General features: G+C 42.7%; 1 non-coding gene across 1 annotated transcript; it reads left to right on the top strand.

The window, feature by feature from the left end:
• Positions 1-636: 636 nt before the first annotated feature.
• TRNAH-GUG (transfer RNA histidin (anticodon GUG)) lies at positions 637-708 on the top strand. Its single transcript has one exon. It is a non-coding gene; the product is annotated as a tRNA-His (tRNA).
• The last annotated feature ends 21,576 nt before the right edge of the window (positions 709-22,284 follow it).

Here is a 22,284-nt window from a genome sequence, read left to right as displayed (position 1 = left end):
TCAAAGTAGTGGGATGTGACTGCCAGATTGACCAAGATTTATCAGCGTGGCAATGTACCAAGGCCTTGATCTGTTAGGGAGTTAGTATTAATATCCATCCAAGCATATGAGATGAGATCAAGTTTCGAGCAGCCTATACACGGTATAAAGGTCGCAAATTAGTAGCGAAGCCAACGTCAGGTGTTGTTTTAGTAGACGCTGGCCGGCTGTTTGCTGGGAGTAAGTGTATGCAATTAGGTTCAATCGAGCGATATTAACACGCACAAAATTACAAGTCTGAATTTGGAGCAAAAAGGACGAAATGCTAGCTGATGTAAATAAGCTGCTATTCACAGTTCAAATACTGTTCAAAGCAGAATTTTTATTGTTCCTGCTCTAACTGTTTGATCGCCTTAAGCTGCTGTTACCGCCTCAATATTTTTTAAAAATTATTTCTGTGAAAACTGCCTCAATATGTGGCTTGTCTGTCGGCCAAGAGTGACACACACTGTGCCCTCGTGCTCTTTTGTGGCTTGTGTCATGCTCTAGTTTATTCACAGGAGTTGAGATAGTGGTTAAGTTTGCTAGCTCAAATTGTACGGTCTCAAAGGAGGTACGTTTATACGTGCTATTTGGTAGCGGAAAATAGACATCATTGTGGCTGTAGTTTAGTGGTGAGAATTCCACGTTGTGGCCGTGGAGACCTGGGCTCGAATCCCAGCAGCCACACAATTTTTTTTTGCTTATTTTTTATCCCCACATTCTTTCTTTTTGACTGCATGTAATTGCTCCTGCAGGATGATTAGATTATTTTTTTCATGCAAAAAATTACATCAGCTGTTATTACCAGAAACGGATTTTAACCTGTTTCAGCAAGTTTATAACAAGAACATTTTTTCAAAAAAATAATATAACAAGAGTGAAATGAAGGACATTTTTCCCATCAAGTACTCTGCCACTGTGGCAAGCTTATTAGAGATTTGGATCATTTAAGACCATCGAAAAATCTGCGGGCTAAAGAGGTATATTGCCAATATGGCCAGACCATGCTAAGGCCGAGGGCGGTGGCTTTCTTCTTATTCCACTGTTTTGTCAAATTGAATTTGAAACTGAATGTGTGAACTCAGTGTTTTGGCAGGTGGGAAAATAGTTTTTGTGCAATGGGATCTTTATATGATACAGACCTCATATCGATACTGAGAGATGGGAAACGAGTTTTTGTGCAATGGGAAATTTCCTAGAATTTATTTCTGGATCTGCGATGACCATGCTCTGATCATCTCCATCAGCCATGACAAAAGAGTTAAGCTAGACACATTGGTTACTAGATTAGGCAGAGTTCTGATCATCTAGCTGCAATAAATTCTGTTCTTTACATAAATTTGACATTCATTTTAAATGCTCTACAGGACCCAACAGAAGATGCCCTGCATCTTTAGTGGGAGAACTCCAAAATGGTTGCAGTTGAGGCGAGGCTGGGGACACAGGAGGTATGGATGGTGATGCAGAGGCTTCTCACTATGTCCATCGTGTTTTATTTTTTTTTCCTTGCCACAACTCTATGTATGTGTTGAGCAGATAATTCAACTTGCTCCATTTTAACCACGTCTATTCTTCCATGTTTTGTGAGCATAGCCTTTTTTATCGGGTGACAAAAACATTCTTAGCATTAAATTAAGTTTGTTTCTGAATGTTTAAGTGTATAGGTGAGCTTGAATGCCTGATGATCTGTCATAAAATATTTGTGAGAACATGGCTGGAATCTTGGTAGAAAGAATACCATGCTGAAATCTGAAGAATGCACATATATAATTTGCCCTAAAATAACAGCAAATATTGAGAATTTGAGATGTTTTTATGATGGTTCAGGAAATTTGGTTATACTTTTGTCTTGTTGGCTATGAGATTAACAAAGGGGACCTTATGTTGGCTGATCAAAGTTACCCTTAACTTCCTTTTTCCCTTTGTAGGCTGAATCTCAAGGCGTCAATCGAAACAGAATAAGAGAATAAGCCGGGAATGATGCCGTGGTATGAAATTTAAAAGAAGCTGAATATGAAGTTGAAGAGGTGGAGCCAAGCATGGTGGCATGCAGTCATGCTCTGGTTTATTTACAGGTACTGAGATAGTGGTTAAGTTTGCTTTTGTTTCTCTAGGTTTTACCATTTTTGGTCTAAATGCCAACGTCACATCACGGGATTCTCTTCCTGTGTGACAGCAAGAGAAGAAAGTGTGTAAAGAAGGTCTTGAAGGAGATACTTCGATCCTTGTAAGTTGGAAGTTCTAATTTGACACGATTGTGGCTGTAGTTTAGTGGTGAGAATTCCACGTTGTGGCCGTTGAGACCTGTGCTCGAATCCCAGCAGCCACACAATCTTTTTTTTGCTATTTTTTCCCCATTTTTTCCTTTTTCACAGTACATTAATTTCTTGCAATCTAGCTGTACTGATTGCATGTGATTGCTCCTGCCAGATGATTAGATCATTCTTTTTCATGCAAAAATTCACCTTAGTTGTTATTAATCTGAAATGGATTTTAACCTGCTTTGAGCAAGTTTCTATGATGAGAATAAATTATACCAAGAGTATTTTTCAGAAAAAATACCAAGAATGAATTGAGGGACATTTTCCTATAAGTACTCAGGCACCGTGACTAGCTTATTACAGATTTGCTCATATGGCCACAATAGAACATGTCTAGTTAGTTTTTTTTTTTTTGCTTGGCCTTCCAATTGTCTAAATAATCTCTTGCCATGTGTATAATACCCGAATGAAAAATTATCTATGAAACACCTTTGAGGACATAGTAAAATACACTTGTCTAATTAGAACCTTTGCACAAAGAAGAAAGTTTGAGCACTGATGGATCCATATAATTTTCATGCAAAATTTGACCTTAGCTGCTTGGTGATGGACTTATTTGATGTTATATTGAGATGTACCTTCGAAATTAAGTCATGCCATATGTTTCAACGGCAGTCAGATTTCGATTTTCGATTTCCTCTTGTGGCCGTCTCTCATATGTAAATTTATTGGTTATATCTACGGTTCATGTTTCTATATAGTTCAATTCTCACATCCAAGTCTGAAACGATTAGCACAAAGCTATTTAAGAAAAGCAGCAAATGTTTTTGCGATGAGTAAATAGAAAAAAAAAACTATCACAATTGCCACACAATCTTTTTTTTGCTATTTTTTCCCCATTTTTTCCTTTTTCACAGTACATTAATTTCTTGCAATCTAGCTGTACTGATTGCATGTGATTGCTCCTGCCAGATGATTAGATCATTCTTTTTCATGCAAAAATTCACCTTAGTTGTTATTAATCTGAAATGGATTTTAACCTGCTTTGAGCAAGTTTCTATGATGAGAATAAATTATACCAAGAGTATTTTTCAGAAAAAATACCAAGAATGAATTGAGGGACATTTTCCTATAAGTACTCAGGCACCGTGACTAGCTTATTACAGATTTGCTCATATGGCCACAATAGAACATGTCTAGTTAGTTTTTTTTTTTTTGCTTGGCCTTCCAATTGTCTAAATAATCTCTTGCCATGTGTATAATACCCGAATGAAAAATTATCTATGAAACACCTTTGAGGACATAGTAAAATACACTTGTCTAATTAGAACCTTTGCACAAAGAAGAAAGTTTGAGCACTGATGGATCCATATAATTTTCATGCAAAATTTGACCTTAGCTGCTTGGTGATGGACTTATTTGATGTTATATTGAGATGTACCTTCGAAATTAAGTCATGCCATATGTTTCAACGGCAGTCAGATTTCGATTTTCGATTTCCTCTTGTGGCCGTCTCTCATATGTAAATTTATTGGTTATATCTACGGTTCATGTTTCTATATAGTTCAATTCTCACATCCAAGTCTGAAACGATTAGCACAAAGCTATTTAAGAAAAGCAGCAAATGTTTTTGCGATGAGTAAATAGAAAAAAAAAACTATCACAATTGGCACTAGGGTTTAAAAAAATCACGTTTTTTTTCTTTACTGATACCTACATTTGTCTTAAAATTTTGCAAAAAAAAAACTTATGACCGCTTGGGTTAAAATTGACCACGTTTATGACATGTGTGGCCCACCCCGTCAGGCCAAGGGGTAGACAGAAGGGGGTAACGGTTGCCATCCTACTCGGTCCGGTAGGAACCCATTGTCTCTATGGGTACCGATCCGTCACTCTCTCACACCAGCTCGATCTCTCCACTCTCTCGTGCTCGCTCTAACCTAGTAGGTGATGGCGGCAGCAAAGTCCATCCACAACAATGACTTGGTAGGTGGTGGAGAGACTGGCCGCGAAGGCGACAACTACTCTGAGGTGGACAACTAACTCCAGAGCGGGAGCTTTTCCATGCAGTCGTCCCCGGTATATCGTGCGGTGACATCTTTGGCCAGAGTGCTTGTGGTTGATCCGACCGGCGGCCACACCTGGGCTCCCCACTCGGCATGTAAGTCCAACTCCTCTCTCTTTGCTCTCTGTCTTTTTTTTAATTTTGATTTTAGGGTTATAGGATCAATAGAGATTTAGGGTTTGGGAAGAATTGCGGGGGAAATTAGATGAACATGTTGAAGCAAATATGCCCTAGAGGCAATAATAAAGTTATTATTTATTTCCTTATTTCATGATAAATGTTTATTATTCATGCTAGAATTGTATTAATCGGAAACTTGATACATGTGTGAATACATAGACAAACAGAGTGTCACTAGCATGCCTCTACTTGACTAGCTCGTTGAATCAAAGATGGTTAAGTTTCCTAGCCATAGACATGAGTTGTCATTTGATTAACGGGATCACATCACTAGGAGAATGATGTGATTGACTTGACCCATTCCGTTAGCTTAGCACTTGATCATTTAGTATGTTGCTATTGCTTTCTTCATGACTTATACATGTTCCTATGACTATGAGATTATGCAACTCCCGTTTATCGGAGGAACACTTTGTGTGCTACCAAACGTCACAACGTAACTGGGTGATTATAAAGGTGCTCTGCAGGTGTCTCCGAAGGTACTTGTTGAGTTGGCGTATTTCAAGATTATGATTTGTCACTCCGATTGTAGGAGAGGTATCTCTGGGCCCTCTCGGTAATGCACATCACTATAAGCCTTGCAAGCAATGTGACTAATGAGTTAGTTGCGGGATGATGCATTACATAACGAGTAAAGAGACTCGCCGGTAACGAGATTGAACTAGGTATTGAGATACCGACGATCGAATCTCGGGCAAGTAACATACTGATGACAAAGGGAACAACGTATGTTGTTATGCGGTTTGACCGATAAAGATCTTCGTAGAATATGTGGGAACCAGTATGAGCATCCAGGTTCCGCTATTGGTTATTGACCAGAGACGTGTCTCGGTCATGTCTACATAGTTCTCGAACCCGTAGGGTCCGCACGCTTAAAGTTTGGTGACGATTTATATTATGAGTTTATGTGTTTTGATGTACCGAAGGTACTTCGGAGTCCTGGATGAGATCGGGGATATGACGAGGAGTCTCGAAATGGTCGAGACATAAAGATTGATATATTGGACGACTATATTCGAACATCGGAAAGGTTCCGAGTGATTTGGGTATTTTTCGGAATACCGGTGGAGTTACTGGAATACGGGAGTACATATGGGCCTTAGTGGGCTTTAAGGGAAAAAGAGGAGAAGCCACTAGGGCTGGCCGCGTGCCCCCCATGGGCCTAGTCCGAATTGGACTAGGGGAGGGGTTGCATCCCCTCTTTCCTTCTCCTTCCCCTCTCCTTCCTTCCCCCTCCTAGTGGGACTAGGAAAAGGGGAGTCCTACTCCCACTAGGAGGAGGACTCCTCCTCCTGTCGCACCCTACAGGGCCGGCCGGCCTCCCCCTTGCTCCTTTATATACAGGGGTAGGGGAGCACCCCAAGACACACAAGTTGATCTGTTGATCTCTCCCAGCCGTGTGCGGTGCCCCCCTCCATCATATTCCATCTCGGTAATATCGTAGCGGTGCTTAGGCGAAGCCCTGCATCGGTAGCATCATCGACACCGTCATCACGCCGTCGTGCTGACGGAACTCTCCCGCAAAGCTCTGTTGGATAGGACTTCGTGGGACGTCATCGAGCTGAATGTGTGCTGAACTCGGAGGTGCCGTACGTTCGGTACTTGGATCGGTCGGATCGTGAAGACGTACAACTACATCAACCGCGTTGTGCTAACGCTTCCGCTTTCGTTCTACGAGGGTACGTGGACAACACTCTTCCCTCTCATTGCTATGCATCAACATGATCTTGCGTGTGCGTAGGAATTTTTTTTAAATTACTACATTTCCCAACAGTGGTATCAGAGTCAGGTTTTATGCGTAGATGTTATATGCACGAGTAGAACACAAGTGAGTTGTGGGCGATACAAGTCATACTGCTTACCGGGATGTCATACTTTGGTTCAGCGGTATTGTTGGATGAAGCGGTCCGAACCGACATTAGGCGTAAGCTTACGCGAGAATGGTTCTACCGACGTGCTTTGCACATAGGTGGCTGGCGGATGTCAGTTTCTCCAACTTTAGTTGAACCGAGTGTGTCTACGCCCGATCCTTGAGAAGGTTAAAACATCACTAACTTGACGAACTATCGTTGTGGTTTTGATGCGTAGGTAAGAATGGTTCCTGCTCAGCCCGTAGCAGCCACGTAAAACTTGCAACAACAAAGTAGAGGACGTCTAACTTATTTTTGCAGGGCATGCTGTGATGTGTGATAACCCACAAGTATACGGGATAGTTGTAGCCTCTTTCGATAAGTAAGAGTGTCGAACCCAACGAGGAGCTAAAGGTAGAACAAATACTCTCTCAAGTCCTATCGGCCACTGATACGACTCTATGCACGCTTGACGTTCGCTTTACCTAGAACAAGTATGAAACTAGAAGTACTTTGTAGGTGTTGTTGGATAGGTTTGCAAGATAATAAAGAAGGCGTAAATAAAAACTAGGGGCTGTTTAGATAAAGATGCAATAAAGTAAATATAGCGAGTGTGGAAAAGTGGTGGTAGGAGTTGTGAAATTGTCCCTAAGCAATTGACTACATTACTAGACCGGTAATCACTATTGCAATTCTATTTGAGGGAGAGGCATAAGCTAACATACTTTCTCTTCTTGGATCATATGCACTTATGATTGGAACTCTAGCAAGCATCCGCAACTACTAAAGATCATTAAGGTAAAACCCAACCATAGCATTAAAATATCAAGTCCCCTTTATCCATATGCAACAATCCCCTTACTCGGGTTTATGCTTCTGTCACTCAAGCAACCCACCATAAAAGAATCATGAACGTATTGCAACACCCTACAACAGGAATCCCTCACGCTTGCGCGACACGGAGGGCACAATAGGACAACACCAATAATAAAACATGCAACTCAAACTAATCATAGCAATTCATCAATCACCGATAGGACAACAAAAATCTACTCAGACATCATAGGATGGCAACACATCATTGGAAAATAATATGAAGCATAAAGCACCATGTTCAAGTAGAGGGTACAGCGGGATGCGGGAGAGTGGACCTCTGAATATATATGGGGGAAGGTGATGGAGATGTTGGTGAAGATGGCGGAGGTGTTGGTGTAGATCGCGGTGATGATGATGGCCCCCGGCAGCGCTCCGGTGCCACCGGAAGCAAGGGGGAGAGAGGCCCCCTTCTTCTTATTCTTCCTTGACCTCCTCCCTAGATGGAGAAGGGTTTCCCCTCTGGTCCTTGGCTCCCATGGCTTGGGAGGGGCGAGAGCCCCTCCGAGATTGGATCTATCTCTCTGTTTCCGCGTTCTCTGATCTGCCCCTTCATCGTCTCCTTTATATCTGGAGATCCGTAACTCCGATTGGGGTGAATCTTTCGCCTAGATTTTTCTCATAAAATTAGCTTTCTTTCAGCAAAAGAAGAGCGGCAACCGCCTTACGGGTGGCCCACGAGAGTCCAGGGCGCGCCTAGGAGGGTGGGCGCGCCCCCCTGTCTTGTGGCCACCTCGGACACTGTTTCGCGTTGATTCTTCCTCCGGAAAATCCCAAATATTTCAAAATAATTCTCCGTCCGTTTTTATCCCATTTGGATTCCGTTTGATATTGGTTTTCTGCGAAACATAAAACATGCAACAGACAGGAACTGGCACTGGGCACTGGATCAATATGTTAGTCCCAAAAATAGTATAAAAAGTTACCAAAGGTATATGAAAGTTGAAGAATATTGGCATGGAACAATCAAAAATTATAGATACGACGGAGACGTATCAGCATCCCCAAGCTTAATTCCTGCTCGTCCTCGAGTAGGTAAATGATAATAAAGATAATTTTTGATGTGGAATGCTACCTAGAATAATTTTGATCACATGTTTAATCATAGCATGAATATCAAGACACGAGTGATTCAAAACAATAGTCTATCATTTGACATAAAAATAATAATACTTCAAGCATACCAACCAAGCAATTATGTCTTATCGAAATAACATAGCCAAAAGCTCATCCCTACAAAATCATATAGTCTGGCTATGCTCCATCTTCATCACACAAAGCATTCAAATCATGCACAACCCCGATGACGAGCCGAGCAATTGGTTCATACTTTTTCACGCGCTTCAGCTTTTTAAACTCTTACACAATACATGAGCGCAAGCCATGGACATAGCACTATGGTGGTATATGGTGGTTGTTGTGAGGACAAAAAAGGAGAAGATAGTCTCACATCAACTAGGCGTATCAACGGGCTATGGAGATGCCCATCAATAGATATCAATGTGAGTGAGTAGGGATTGCCATGCAACGGATGCACTAGAGCTATAAATATATGAAAGCTCAAACTGGAAACTAAGTGGGTGTGCATCCAACTTGCTTGCTCATGAAGACCTCGGGCGTTTGAGGAAGCCCATCATCGCAATATACAAGCCAAGTTCTATAATGGAAATTCCCACTAGTATATGAAAGTGAAAGCATAGGAGGCTCTCTCTATGAAGAACATGGTGCTACTCTGAAGCACAAGTGTGGTAAAAGGATATTAACAATGCCCTTCTCTCTTTTTCTCTCATTTTTTATTTTCTTCTTTTTTTATTTTTTTATTTTTGTGGGCTTCTTTGGCCTCTTTTTTTTTTATATTTGGGCTTCTTTGGCCTCTTTTATTTTTCATAAAGTCCGGAGTCTCATCCCGACTTGTGGGGGAATCATAGTCTCCTTCATCCTTTCCTCATTAGGGCAATGCTCTAGTAATGATGATCATCACACTTTTATTTACTTACAACTCAATATCTAGAACAAAGATATGACTCTATATGAATGCTTCCAGCGGTGTACCGGGATGTGCAATGATCTAGCATAGCAATGACATCAAAAAAAACGGACAAGCCATGAAAACATCATGCTAGCTATCTTACGATCATGCAAAGCAATATGACAATGAATGTTCAAGTCATGTATATGATGATGATGGAAGTTGCATGGCAATATATCTCGGAATGGCTATGGAAATGCCATAATAGGTAGGTATGGTGGCTGTTTTGAGGAAGGTAAATAATGGGTTCATGATACCAGGGAAAGTTGTGCGGCACAATAGAGGCTAGTAAAGTGGAAGGGTGAGTGTGCGTATATCCATGGATTCACATTAGTCATAAAGAACTCATATACTTATTGCAAAAGTCTACTTAGCCCTCGAAGCAAAGTACTACTACGCATGCCCCTAGGGGGATAGATTGGTAGGAAAAGACCATCGCTCGTCCCCGACTGCCACTCATAAGGAAGACAATCAAAAAACACCTCATGCTCCAACTTCGTTACATAACGGTTCACCATACGTGCATGCTACGGGACTTGCAAACCTCAACACAAGTATTTCTCAATTTCACAATTACCCAACTAGCATGACTCTAATATCACCACCTTTATATCGCAAAACTATTGCAAGGAATCAAACATATCATATTCAGTGATCTACAAGTTTTATGTAGGATTTTATGACTAACCATGTGAATGACCAATTCCTATCATCTCTGTAAATAGATATAAGTGAAGCAAGAGAGTTTAATTCTTTCTACAAAAGATATGCCCACGCTCTAACAATTATAAGTGAAGCAAAAGAGCATTCTACAAATGGCGGTTTTCTATGTGAAGAGAAACAGGCAATCCAAACTTCAAATGATATAAGTGAAGCACATGAAGCATTCTATAAAGCCATGCTCAAAAGATTTAAGTGAAGTGTAATGAGTATTCTATAAATTAACCAAGGACTATCTCATACCAGCATGGTGCATAAAAGAAAAAAAGAAAACTAAATGCAAAAGACGCTCCAAGACTTGCACATAATGCATAAACGAAACGAATACGAAAACATACCGATACTTGTTGAAGAAAGGGGGGATGCCTTCCAGGGCATCCCCAAGCTTAGACGCTTGAGTCTCCTTGAATATTTACTTGGGGTGCCTCGGGCATCCCCAAACTTGAGCTCTTGCCTCTCTTCCTTTTCCTCATATCGAGACCTCCTCGTTTAGACACTTCATCCACACAAAACTTCAACAGAAAACTCGGTAAGATTTGTTAGTATAATAAAGCAAATCACCACTCTAAGTACTGTTGCAAACCAATTCATATTTTTTTTTTTGCATTGTGTTACTGTGATATAAATTTTTCATGGCTTAATCCACTGATATAAATTGATAGATTCATCAAAATAAGCAAACTATGCATCAAAAACAGAATATGTCAAAAACAGAACAGTCTGTAGCAATATGAACATTCATCATACTTCTGGTACCCCAAAAATTCTACCAAAATTAGGAAAAATAAAAAAGTTATACAGAAAGACAGTGCAAAATGAATCAGAACCAATTGACGTGCCAGATAAAAATGTAAAATCGCGCACTACAGCCAAAGTTTATGTCCTGCACCATACAAACCAACAAGCATTGTAAACATCCTAAAGGCAAACCTTGGCACATTATTTTTATAATACAATGGAATTGTACAAGGGGATAATTATTTTTGATGAAATTTTTTTAAGTTCCCCTCTTTATTTTTTTGTCTTTTATCTATATAAAAGCACTCAACAGAAATAAATGACTCTCTAAAACTTCCGGGTTGTCTCCCTGGCAGCGCTTTCTTTAAAGCCATTAAGCTAGGCATACAGTGCTCAAGTAATGGATCCACCCGGATCCCAAGGTATATCAAAGCCAATTTTAATTAACAATGATTTGTAATTTAGTAGTGAGCATAAAGTAACATATATCATGCAAACACGAAGTCTAACTCTCTTCCTATGCATTGGCATGTCATAAAAGAACAATTCATGCACACATAGTAAAGGCCAATGCATAGTATAAGCAGTTTCTTGCAATTCTATCGTGTTGGAAACATAAAGAGGCGGATATAAAGTTCCTCTCTCATAATAATTGTAGGAGCAGCAAGCACATGCATATTATATCTATCAAAATCATCATGTGCAATGGTAAAAGGCAACCCATCAATATAATCCTTAATAAGCACAAACTTCTCCGATAAAGTGTAGTAGGGAGAATTCAAAAAGATAATAGGACTATCATGCGTGGGTGCAATAGCAACAATTTAATGTTTAACATAAGGAACTATAGCAAGTTCATCTCCATAAGCATAATTCATATTGGCATCTTGGCCACAAGCATAGCAAGCATCATCAAAAGGGGATATTTCAAGAGAATCAACGGGATCATAACAATCATCATAGCAATCATCATAGTAATCATCATAACAATCATCCTTCAGTAAGCACGAAGGGAAATTAAACAATGTATGAGTTGAAGAGTTACTCTCATTAGAAGGTGGGCACGGGTAGCTAATCCGCTCTTCCTCCTTTTGTTCTTCGCTCTCCTCTTCACCTTTTTCATCCAATGAGCTCACAGTTTCATCAATTTCTTCTTCCATAGCTTCCTGCAAAATATTAGTCTCTTCTTGGACAGCGGAGAATTTCTCAATATATGGTTTAACATAGGCATTAGAAGAATAATTATCATAACAATATTCAAGTATGGCAAAACTTTTAGATTTGTAAAGAGTAGCATCATACTTTTCAATTAAAGAAGCAATTTCAAGAGCACCCTTAAAAGCAACAAATTCTTCAATTTGTTGAACATCATAGTAATTATAAACACCCTTAGCATACAAAGATACGATTCAATTATCACTAAACAAGCATTGATAGGGTAGGTGTTTCTTAGGGTCTTCAGAACAACAAGTAAACTCATATATTTCACATAAATTCCAAGCATAGCATTGCAAACGTTGAATTTGATCCCATAATAGTTTCCCTTTTTCAGATATACGGTGTCGCACAAAACAAGCATGCTCATCTAAAGATTTGCCCTCAACTAAACTAGTGGGGGTTTCAGCACGAGCACAAAGGGATCGAAGATGATCCAAGTAAAAAGCTTCAGGAGTGTGATAGATTTTGAGTGGTTCTTCAACCACTGGTTCAGTAGGTACAACTTATTTTTTTCGTATTTTGCGTTTCCTACCCATAGCTAAAGATAGAAAACAACTAAGAACAACAAATAAAAATTACTTAGTGATAAAGCAAACAAGCACACACAAGAATATTCAACCCACGCTATGAGTCCCCGGCAACGGCGCCAGAAAAAGGTCTTGATAACCCGCAAGTATACGGGATAGTAGTAGCCTCCTTCGATGAGTAAGAGTGTCGAACCCAACGAGGAGCTAAAGGTAGAACAAATACTCTCTCAAGTCCTATCGGCCACTAATACGACTCTACGCACGCTTGACGTTCGCTTTACCTAGAACAAGTATGAAACTAGAAGTACTTTGTAGGTGTTGTTGGATAGGTTTGCAAGATAATAAAGAATGCATAAATAAAAACTAGGGGCTGTTTAGATAAAGATGGAATAAAGTAAATATAGCGAGTGTGGAAAAGTGGTCGTAGGAGTTGTGAAATTGTCCCTAAGCAATTGACTACATTACTGGACCGGTAATCACTATTGCAATTCTATTTGAGGGAGAGGCGTAAGCTAACATACTTTCTCTTCTTGGATCATATGCACTTATGATTGGAACTCTAGCAAGCATCCGCAACTACTAAAGATCATTAAGGTAAAACCCAACCATAGTATTAAGTATCAAGTCCCCTTTATCCCATATGCAACAATCCCCTTACTCGGGTTTATGCTTCTGTCACTCAAGCAACCCACCATAAAAGAATCATGAACGTATTGCAACACCCTACAGCGGGAATCCCTCACGCTTGTGCGACACGGAGGGCACAATAGGACAGCGCCAATAATAAAACATGCAACTCAAACCAATCATAGCAATTCATCAATCACCGATAGGACAACGAAAATCTACTCAGACATCATATGATGGCAACACATCATTGGAAAATAATATGAAGCATAAAGAACCATGTTCAAGTAGAGGGTACAGCGGGATGCAGGAGAGTGGACCTCTGAATATAGATGGGGGAAGGTGACGGAGATGTTGGTGAAGATGGCAGAGGTGTTGGTGTAGATCGCGATGATGATGATGGCCCCCGGCAGCGCTCCGGCGCCACCGGAAGCAAGGGGGAGAGAGGCCCCCTTCTTCTTATTCTTCCTTGACCTCCTCCTTAGATGGGAGAAGGGTTTCCCCTATGGTCCTTGGCTCCCATGGCTTGGAAGGGGCGAGAGCCCCTCCGAGATTGGATCTATCTCTCTGTTTCTGCGTTCTCTGATTCTGCCCCTTCACCGTTTCCTTTATATCTGGAGATCCCTGACTCCGATTGGGGTGAATCTTTCACCTAGATTTTTCTCATAAAATTAGCTTTCTTGCGGCAAAAGAAGAGCGGCAACCGCCTTACGGGTGGCCCACGAGAGTCCAGGGTGCGCCTAGGAGGGTGGGTGCGCCCCCCTGTCTTGTGGCCACCTCGGACACTGTTTCGCGTTGATTCTTCCTCCAGAAAATCCCAAATATTCTAAAATAATTCTCCATCCGTTTTTATCCCGTTTGGATTCCGTTTGATATTGGTTTTCTGCGAATCATAAAACATGCAACAGACAGGAACTGGCACTGGGCACTGGATCAATATGTTAGTCCCAAAAATAGTATAAAAAGTTGCCAAAAGTATATGAAAGTTGAAGAATATTGGCATGGAACAATCAAAAATTATAGATACGACGGAGACGTATCAATGTGATATGGTCAAGACATGATGCTAAATTTTATTGTATGAGATGATCATGTTTTGTTACAAAGTTATCGGCAACTGGCAGGAGCCATATGGTTTTCACTTTATTGTAGGCAATGCAATTGCTCTGTAATTGCTTTACTTTATCACTAAGTGGTAGCGATAGTCGTAGAAGCAATAGGTGGCGAAACGACAATGATGCTACGATGAAGATCAAGGTGTCGCGCCGGTGATGATGGTGATCATGATGGTGCTTCGGAGATGGTGATCACAAGCACAAGATGATGATGGCCATATCATATCACTTATATTGATTCCATGTGATGTTTATCCTTTATGCATCTTATTTTGCTTTGATTGACTGTAGCATTATAAGATGATCCCTTACTAAAAATTTCAAGGTATAAGTGTTCTCCCTGAGTATGCACCGTTGCGACAGTTCTTCGTGCTGAGACACCACGTGATGATCGGGTGTGATAAGCTCTACGTTCAAATACAATGGGTGTAATACAATTTTACACATGCAAAATACTCGGGTTAAACTTGACGAGCCTAGCATATGCAGATATGGCCTCGGAACACTAGAGACCGAAAGGTCGAGTGTCGGTGTCAAAACCGGCGGATCTCGGGTAGGGGGTCCCAAGCAGTGCGTCTTAGGATTATTGGTAACAGGAGGCAAGGGACACGATGTTTACCCAGGTTCGGGCCCTCTTGATGGAGGTAAAACCCTACTCCTGCTTGATTAATATTGATGATATGGGTAGTACAAGAGTTGATCTACCACGAGATCAAAGAGGCTAAACCCTAGAAGCTAGCCTATGGTATGATTGTTGTTGTATATCTATCAACTAGCCTGGCCTCGGTTTATATAATGTACCAGAGGCCTAGGATAACAAGAGTCCTAGCCGAATACGCCGGTGGGGGAGGAGTCCTTGTCTTGATCGCCAAGTCTTGTGGAATCTTCCTTGCATGCAGCAGCTGTCCGGACTGGCCCATGAGTATACGGCCATGGGGATCCTCGGCCCAATCCAACTGATCCGGAGACGACGTGGTGAGTACCCCCTAGTCCAGGACACCGTCAGTAGCCCCCTGAACCGGTCTTCAAGTTGGGGACGCTCCTCGATTCTTCCGAACTGTTCTTCATCTTCGGTCGTCGGTCTTGAAAACTGGTTCAACAAATCTTCTCATCTTCGATCTTGAGGATCACCGAAATGCATTCGACAAGTTTATACGTCGGGTATCCGAGGAGCCCCTTTAAGTTTCCGGCCTTTATCAATGCCTTGTTATTTTTATGCCACACCTCGGGTTTGAAGTTGTTCCCGAGCAGCAACGTCCTCTTGCGTCCGAGCTCCAACACCGGACTGCATTCGAGGTATCTTTTGCAGCTGAGCACCAATGCCGGACTGCCTCCCAGCTCTAACGCCGGACTATGTATCCGAGCTCCAACGTCGGACTGTATCCGAGCTTCAACGCTGGACTATGTATCCGAGCTCCAACGCCAGACTGTATCCGAGGTGTCATAAATCACCTTGGTTCAAAGAAGTTTGAAGGAGTTTAGCCGAGCTTAACACCGGAAATGCCCTCTATGGAGCCAGCCACTAGCGCCCGAGCTTTATGCTGGACTGCTTCCGAGGTGGTGCACCACCCTGAATGTGGGCTGATTTTTGTCAATATTTTTGATGGGTGCAATTTATTCTCTACCGAGATACATAGCCAGTAGCCCTCAAGGTGGGTATCGGTCTAAAACCCGAGATGCCCATGAAGGATGACATAAGACCGCTGATCCCCGTAGCTGCTGAGACTCTGGTTGATTTGCAAAATCGGTCCGAGGATCAAGTCCTAGCTCGACAAAATACTTTGGGACACAAAAAGCGGCGTGCTCAGTCCTCAAGACTCGGGTTGGGTGCGGCCGACCAACCCGAGGATCAAAATCTCCTCGGAGACTGTATTACACTTAAAATTTTCTGCATTGGACAGGCAATGCAGTAGCCCCCGAGACACTGGTCGGGTGGCAACACCAGATCAGGGGATCGATGTGCCCCTTTAATATTTGTAAATAATAAGCCCGAAGCCACGTAGCCCCCGAGCCTTAATGCGGGCACGGGAGGCCGAATTAAGGATCGATATCCATAGTAAAATCACAAATTATGTGTAATGACTCTACGTATCCAAGTAATTTACGTCATTAATGCTCGGATCCGCATTGTACAAAGCTTTGTTGACCGACCATCGGCTTCCACCTCCTCGACCAATAGCCGAGGAGTGTTTGTCCTACTTTATAAAGCCTTTATGAGGGCAAAGATTTACAACAAACAAGGCAATTTGGCCATACGGTTTTATAAACAAAGGTACGTGGAGAGACATGTTATATTACTGTTTAATAGAAGAAATATCTTCCAAAGAAAATAGTCCCGCTATCAGTTCCTTTTTTTGGGTTGTCATCCTAAGCATGATCATGAAACCTCAGCTCCAATGTAAGAGCAAAATATCGAGGATTGGGCAGGCCAGTTAATAGCCCCCGGTAGTGTTCAGCGACAGTCGAGGTCAAGCCGTAAACACTTCGGCCATTGTTATGAATGGCCCATCGTTTAACACCGTCATCAGATCGCCGACGCTTATTGTGACATTCAGCTTTCGGCTTTCTCCACTGAGGTGCTTAACCATGTGAGCTGGAAGCACAATCACAGTGGTTCTCCCTTTGCACACCTAGCCGAACAAAGCGGAACATAGGAGGCAAGCGCAGGAGCCGGGCAACCCAACTATTGACCGAAGACACAATTCGAAACCGATGCATATATAGCAATATCCGAGAATGTTTTTGGCGAATCTCTAAAGCTGTCCGGCGTTGCACTGCGAGACTTGTGCTGAAAACACACAAATAGTTTAAAAGTGCCATGGGCTCGAAAAGCCAAAAAACTTATTCAAAAGGTTAATGTCCGAACTAGATCAAGTGTTCGGTGCCAATCCAAAAATTGGACTTTAGAAAAAAAGGTGCTTCTGTCGTGCTTTAACATGACACATCCTATCTCAAAACTTCAAGCGGGTCAGCCTACGGCTTCAACCTCCTATCCCGAAGGCGGAGTACTTCTTACTAGGCCAGTTTAGCAAACTAAACTCTAGCGGCTTTGAGAGAGAAATTAGGCTCCCCGGCTAGTGACCGCACACTTGTGTCGAAAAAAGGAGTGATAAATAATAATAAATTTTTTGCAACGACTAAGAAGAAAAACACTTATCATAAAATGGCTCATATAAATTTAAGAGCCCCCAAGTGACTTGGGTAAAAGAATGATTGCATGTACCGAAGTACTTATATCATATCTATGTTCAACCGAACTTTAAACGTGTCTTAACCGACCTTCGGCTTCTCCCTCTTCAGTCAAGGACCGAAAAGTGTTATGTACTCCATCTATCGAGAATATCGACGGTGTTTCCAATAACCAGGCAATCATGCCATAAGGCTGTAATAGACAAAGCACGCTCAGGGAACTTATGCTATATTACTGTGAAGAGTAAGAAGCATCTTCGAAGAAAATAGTACCCCCACCGATACCTTTCTTCGGTGCTCATTGTTATTATGAGACTTGTGCAATAGATTTTTTGTACTCATGAGTTCTGTTGTGTGCCGACCATGATTGAAAACAATAAGAGAGCTAGCTTTCGGCTTCACCCAGTCTGAGGTCCGGCTCGAGTGACCCGATCGTGACAATCGCAGAGGTGCTCCCTTTACTGCCTAGCCAAACAATCGGGAACGTAGGGGTAAGCACAGGAGCCAAGCAACCCAGCTTGCAAATCGCTTAAGTCAATATGGTGCATATTGTGGCGTAATACACGAACAAGGAACAAAGCCGTACAAGTATAACCATATGCAAGAGGAAAAAACTTCATGAAGGAAGCCCCCAAGTAAACGGGGTATTTGAATTTGCACGTCACAAACAAAGTTTGGACAAGGAAATTTTTACAAGCCACTTTTTCCAAAAAAGTATAATGCTTGGCCGAGCCGAACACAAGTTAAAAATTTAAAACTTTGAGCATGAAGATAACTTAGCTGGTTAATGTGTTCGGTATTGATGACACGGTCCGAGCTTGACGCGGGACAAGGTTCCATCCCCAAGCCGGTCCCGAGGTGGCGGAGCAAAGAGCTCGGCACTCTGAAGTGGTGATATAGCACGGTCAATGCAGGACGGCAGGGTGATGCCGAAGTCCCCGGCATGGGGTAATGAAGTGTTGACGAAGCCCCCCGTCCAGCCGAGGTGACGCCAAAGGATATAGTCCTGCTGGATCATTTTCCTGTGCACAAAAATAGTGTAAACCGGAGATAATAGTAATAATAATAAAAAAAATGTTGCATAACAAATAATTTATGCAAAGTGAGTAATAAAAGAAATATGGCCTGGCGTCGAAGTCAATGTCGACGCAGGGCGGCGGCGTGATGTGGTAAAGGCATGGCAAGGGCTGAATTCACAGGTCGGTCCGAGTTCCGAATGCGGCGTTTGCCGGACTATGTACGGAAACTGATCGAACCACCATGCGACCGTCGTTAATGTGGCCACCATTTGATAGACCTGCGTACATATGACGGACAAACCAGAGTAATAATTCATTGGGAAAAATGAACCCTAATAAGAAAAAAAACTAGGATTAATAGCACCTGGCTTATTTGTTGTAGCAATCCGAAGAAAGGTGATTCCCAAAATTGGGACTCGATCCGCACACCTATCGCTTGATGGGCGATAAAGCAACGGCATGGCGATGCTGGCAAAGGTTGGCTTGCCGAGGCAAAGCCCTCGGTCCAACTAACGTGACGGAGCTAGTCGACCAGCGACGCCGAAGTCTCCGGAGTAGGTTGATGAAGAGATGATGAAGCCCCCGGTCCAGCAATGCAGGTCGTGACGTGGTCGATGCCGGCTTGATGAAGTGACTGTGTGGCGATGCAGGTGTGCCCGCTCCATGTAATCCGTGGGGTGGCGATGTTGGTGACCATTTATCCTTTGCGATGCCGAAGTATTGTTCGGCTGGCCGAGATGATGATCCGAAGAAATTGAGCTCGGCTCAACAAAGCGACGACGTGTCTAACGCAGGTCGGGCACCGTGGAGTGATGTTGTCGGGCTGGTTTGACACCGGTGCGACGGTGAAGTTCGTATTGCAAGAATACTTTTAATACTACTGGGATGTGTTTGAGAATAAAACACAACACCCCATATGAAAACTTCCTTCAAAAGGGATGTCCGAAATCCCGTTCATAAAGAAGATGAATTCGGGTTGGATTCGTTCTCGCGCAAAAAACAGATCCAAAAAGTGATGCACTAATCGGAAGTTTCCCGGAGTTTGGACGGTCGGATCGAGCTGAAGTTTTGGCAGGTAGTAGATATGGGAATTCCGCAGAAAATCAACGGTTGGATCCTCGAAAGGACATCCGAGCTAGATGCTGGATACCACACCCTAAACTCGTCTGGATTCTCGTCCAGATTCAACAGAGCTCCGGTATATCGGAGATTGCCGGAGATTCCTCCATCGGAACTCGGCGAAATTTTTTCAGGGTTGTTGTAGACTTAATTCCACATAATTCCACCAAAGTAATCGTTTAAGCGACACTCGAGGAGGCGGTGGCGGCGGATACAAGTTTGCTGTACAGAAAAATAGCACGGTCGCCTGAGGGCAATGTTGACGTTGAGCCCCCGAGCTCCATGGATGACTCCTCCATGATGTTGATAGAGATCGGAGTTGGTGTTTGATGAAGGCCTTCATCCAAACATGAAGATCGGAGGAAGGGCGCAGTCCTCGGTCAAGCCAAGGTGACCAGTCGAGCTGGTGACGAAGAAGCCGACGTCGCAGTTGACCTGCAGTCGAGCCATTGATCCTTTCATCGATCACACAGCGGAACTCTCAATGAAAGCACCAATGTCGGTGTTAAAATCGGCGGATCTTGGGTAGGGGGTCCCAAGCAGTGCATCTTAGGATCAATGGTAACAGGAGGCAAGGGACACGATGTTTACCCAGGTTCGGGCCCTCTCGATGGAGGTAAAACCCTACTCCTGCTTGATTAATATTGATGATATGGGTAGTACAAGAGTTGATCTACCACGAGATCAGAGAGGCTAAACCCTAGAATCTAGCCTATGGTATGATTGTTGTTGTATATCTATCGACTAGCCTGGCCTCGGTTTATATAATATACCAGAGGCCTAAGATAACAAGAGTCCTAGTCGAATATGCCGGTGGGGGAGGAGTCCTTGTCTTGATCGCCAAGTCTTGTGGAATCTTCCTTGTATGCGGCAGCTGTCCGGACTGGCCCATGAGTATATGGCCATGGGGATCCTCGGCCCAGTCCAACTGATCGGGAGACGACGTGGTGAGTACCCCCTAGTCCAGGACACCGTCATCGAGCGTGAATCATATAGTAGATATGATCAACATAGTGATGTTCACCATTGAAAACTACTCCATCTCACGTGATGATCGGACATGGTTTAGTTGATTTGGATCACGCGATCACTTAGATAATTAGAGGAATGTCTATCTAAGTGGGAGTCGTTCTTAAGTAATATGATTAATTGAACTTTAATTTATCATGAACTTAGTCCTGATAGTATTTTGCAAATAATGGTGTAGATCAATAGCTCGCGTTGTAGCTTCCCTATGTTTTTTTATATGTTCCTAGAGAATACTAAGTTGAAAGATGATAGTAGCAATAATGCGGATTGGGTCCGTGATCTGAGGTTTATCCTCATTGCTGCACAGAAGAATTATGTCCTTGATCCACCGCTAGGTGACAAACCTATTGCAAGAGCAGATGCAGATGTTATGAACGTTTGGCTAGCTCAATATGATGACTACTTGATAGTTTAGTGCACCATGCTTAAACGACTTAGAATCGGGACTTCAAAGACGTTTTGATCATCATGGACCATATGAAATGTTCCAGGAGTTGAAGTTAATATTTCAAGCAAATACCCGAGTTGAGAGATATGAAGTCTCCAACAAGTTCTATAGCTAAAAGATGGAGGAGAATTGCTCAACTAGTGAGCATGTGCTCAAATTGTCTGGGTACTACAATCGCTTGAATCAAGTGGGAGTTAATCTTCCAGATAAGATAGTGATTGACAGAGTTCTCTAGTCACCATCACTAAGTTACTGGAACTTCGTGATGAACTATAGTATGCAAGGGATGACAAAAATGTTTCCCGAGCTTTTCATGATGATGAAATCGATGAAGGTAGAAATCAAGAAAGAGCATCAAGTGTTGATGATTAACAAGACCACTAGTTTCAAGAAAAGGGCAAAGGGAAAGAAAGGGAACTTCATGTAGAATGGCAAGCAAGTTGTCACTCCCGTGAAGAAGCCCAAAGCTAGACCAAAGCCTGAAATTGAGTGCTTCTACTGCAAAGGAAATGGTCACTGGAAGCAGAAATGCCCTGAATATTTGGTGGATAAGAAGGATGGCAGAGTGAACAAGGGTATATTTGATATACAGGTTATTGATGTGTACCTTACTAGTGTTTATAGTAGCCCTTGGGTATTTGATACTTGTTCGGTTGCTAAAAATTAGTAACTCGAAACAGGAGTTACAGAATAAACAGAGACTAGTTGAGGGTGAAGTGACGATGTTGTTGGGGAACGTTGCATAAAATAAAAAAATTCCTATGTTCACCAAGATCAATCTATGAGTTCATCTAGAAACGAGAGAGGGGAGTGCATCTATGTACCCTTGTAGATCGTGAGAGGAAGCATTCAAGAGAACGGGGTTAAGGGAGTCGTACTCGTCGTGATCCAAATCACCGGAGATCCTAGCGCCGAACGGACGGCACCTCCACGTTCAACACACGTACGGTCAGCGTGACGTCTTTCTTGATCCAGCAAGGGGGAAGGAGAGGTTGATGAAGATCCAGCAGCACGATGGCGTGGTGGTGGATGCAATAGAGTTCCGGCAGGGCTTCGCCAAGCGACTACGGGAGGAGGAGGTGTAGCAAGGGGAGAGGGAGGCGCCAAGACTTCAGGGTGCGGCTGCCCTCCCTCCCCCCTCCTTTATATAGGCCCCCAGGGGGGCGCCGGCCCTGGAGATGAGATCTCCCAAGGGGGACGGCGGCCAGGGGGTGGAGTGCCCCCCAAGGCAAGTGGAGGCGCCCCCCACCCTAGGG

Source organism: Triticum aestivum, chromosome 1B (assembly GCF_018294505.1).
Source record: "Triticum aestivum cultivar Chinese Spring chromosome 1B, IWGSC CS RefSeq v2.1, whole genome shotgun sequence".
NCBI lineage: Eukaryota > Viridiplantae > Streptophyta > Magnoliopsida > Poales > Poaceae > Triticum > Triticum aestivum.
Note: the sequence above shows the minus strand (reverse complement) of the source record. Positions and strands in the feature narration are given on the sequence as shown.